The following is a 2,645-nucleotide window of genomic DNA, read 5'->3' as shown; positions in this document are numbered from 1 at the left end:
AACTACCCCCGAAGTCTAACACACACGCTCGGAGCATGTCCTCCAGTGTCTGAATTGTCCGCTCGCTCTGACCGTCTGTCTGGGGATGGTATGCGGTACTAAAATGCAATTTAGTACCCAGCTCCTCATGGAATTTCTTCCAGAATCTAGAAGTAAAGCGCACATCACGGTCTGACACAATCGAGATCGGCACCCCGTGCCGAGATACCACCTCTCTCACGTATATCTCCGCCAATTTCTCCGCCGAAGAACTCTCACTGATGGCAAGGAAGTGTGCACTCTTTGTCAACCTATCCACGATCACCCAAATTGCGTCAACTCCCCTAGCAGTCCTCGGCAATTTGGTGATAAAATCCATAGTAATCTGTTCCCACTTCCACTCGGGGATCTCCAATGGCTGTAACTTGCCATGCGGTCTCTGGTGCTCAGCCTTAACCCTACGGCAGGTCAAGCACCTCTCAACGAACCATGCCACGTCCCTCTTCATACAGGGCCACCAATATTCCTTCTTTAAATCCAAATACATCTTTGTAGCACCAGGATGGATCGAGAATTTCGATCTATGAGCCTCTTCCATCAAAGTAGTACGCGTACCGCCCACGAACGGTACCCAAATCCGACCCTGAAACGTCATAAGGCCTCGACTATCCTTGACAAACTCTGAGATTAACCCCACAACCCGCTCTTTCTTCTGCATTTCTGGTCGCACAGCCTCCGCCTGGGCCCCACGAATAGCGTCCAATACTGGAGTCATCACAGTCAGTCTCAAGCATACGTCTCGCAATGAAGTGCTCTCCGCCCTGCGGCTCAATGCATCGGCTACCACCTTAGCCTTGCCTGGGTCGTACAGGATCTCACAATCATAATCCTTGACCACATCCAACCACCTCCTCTGACGCATATTTAGGTTGGGTTGATCCATCAAATACTTCAAACTCTTATGGTCCGTGTATATCGTACATCGAACCCCATACAAGTAGTGGCGCCAAATCTTGAGAGCGAACACTACTGCCCCCAACTCTAAATCATGCGTGGGATATCTCGCCTCATGAGGCTTCAGCTGCCTCGACGCATAAGCTATCACATGACCCCTCTGCATTAACACTGCACCCAATCCCGAAATCGATGCATCGCAATATACCACGAAATCTTCCATCCCTTCTGGGAGAGCTAATACCGGGGCTTCGCACAATCTTTGGCGAAGTGTCTCAAAGGAGGTCTGCTGCTCGGGCCCCCATGAGAACGTAACACCCTTCCGGGTCAATCTGGTGAGTGGCACTGCAATCTTGGAGAAATCCTTGATAAATCTCCGATAATACCCTGCCAACCCAAGGAAACTTCTGATCTCAGAGGGTGACTTCGGCACCTCCCAACTCATCACCGCCTCAACCTTGGCCGGATCGACCAATATCCCCTTCTGATTAACCACATGTCCTAGAAACTGGACCTCCCGCAACCAGAAGTCACATTTGGAGAACTTTGCATAAAGTTTCTCCGACCTCAATACCTCAAGGACCTCCCTCAAATGCTCCTCATGCTGCTCTCTCGATCTCGAATACACCAGAATGTCGTCGATAAATACGATCACCGACCGATCCAACATCGGCCTACATACCCTGTTCATGAGATCCATGAACACAGCCGGGGCATTGGTGAGTCCAAAAGGCATCACCACAAACTCATAATGTCCATATCGCGTCCTAAACGCTGTCTTCTGGACGTCTTCATCCCGTACTCTCACCTGATGGTATCCTGACCTCAGATCGATCTTGGAAAACCAAGATGCTCCCTGCAACTGATCGAATAAATCATCGATCCTCGGCAACGGGTAACGGTTCTTGACCGTTAGCTTGTTCAACTCCCGGTAATCAATGCACATCCGGTGTGAACCATCCTTCTTTTTGACGAACAGAATAGGTGCTCCCCATGGCGAGCTGCTCGGCCGAATGAATCCCTTTCCCAGCAACTCCTGGAGTTGCGAGGACAACTCTTACATCTCTGGAGGTGCAAGACGATAGGGCACCTTGGCAATAGGCGCTGCCCCCGGAACCAGATCGATACTAAACTCTACTTGCCTCACAAGCGGTACTCCCGGCAACTCCTCGGGAAAGACATCTGAAAACTCGCGCAACACCGGAACTTCCTCAACTGACTTCGGTCTCTCAGAGACCTCCCGCGTATCCATCACATACGCCACGAAACCCTTACAGCCCTGACGTAGACACTGCCTCGCCCTAGCGGCCGAACAAAAAGCTGATCCCGAACGGGTACCCTCGCCATATACCGAAAGAACTCCCCCTCTAGGGTCTCGTATAGTCACCAACTGACGCTCACAGTCGATGACAGCGCCGAACCGGCTCAGCCAGTCCATGCCCACGATGACACAGACATCCCCCATCGCGATAGGAATCAGATCAATCTGGAATCCAACCCTGAAAATCTCTAGTACACATCCCCGAAGAACCTCCGTAGCACAAATCACCTTCTCGTCAGCTATAGAGACTCTCAAAGGTCGACTCAACGACTCACGACTAGCGCCAACATGCTGACTAAAAGCCAAGGACACAAAGGACCTACTCGCACCCGAGTCAAATAACACTAAGGCAGGCACAGAGTTCACAAGGAAAGTACCTACGCGCATAACA

The sequence above is a fragment of the Lactuca sativa genome, chromosome 3, assembly GCF_002870075.4.
Source record: "Lactuca sativa cultivar Salinas chromosome 3, Lsat_Salinas_v11, whole genome shotgun sequence".
Classification (NCBI taxonomy): domain Eukaryota; kingdom Viridiplantae; phylum Streptophyta; class Magnoliopsida; order Asterales; family Asteraceae; genus Lactuca; species Lactuca sativa.
This window is presented reverse-complemented; position numbering follows the sequence as displayed.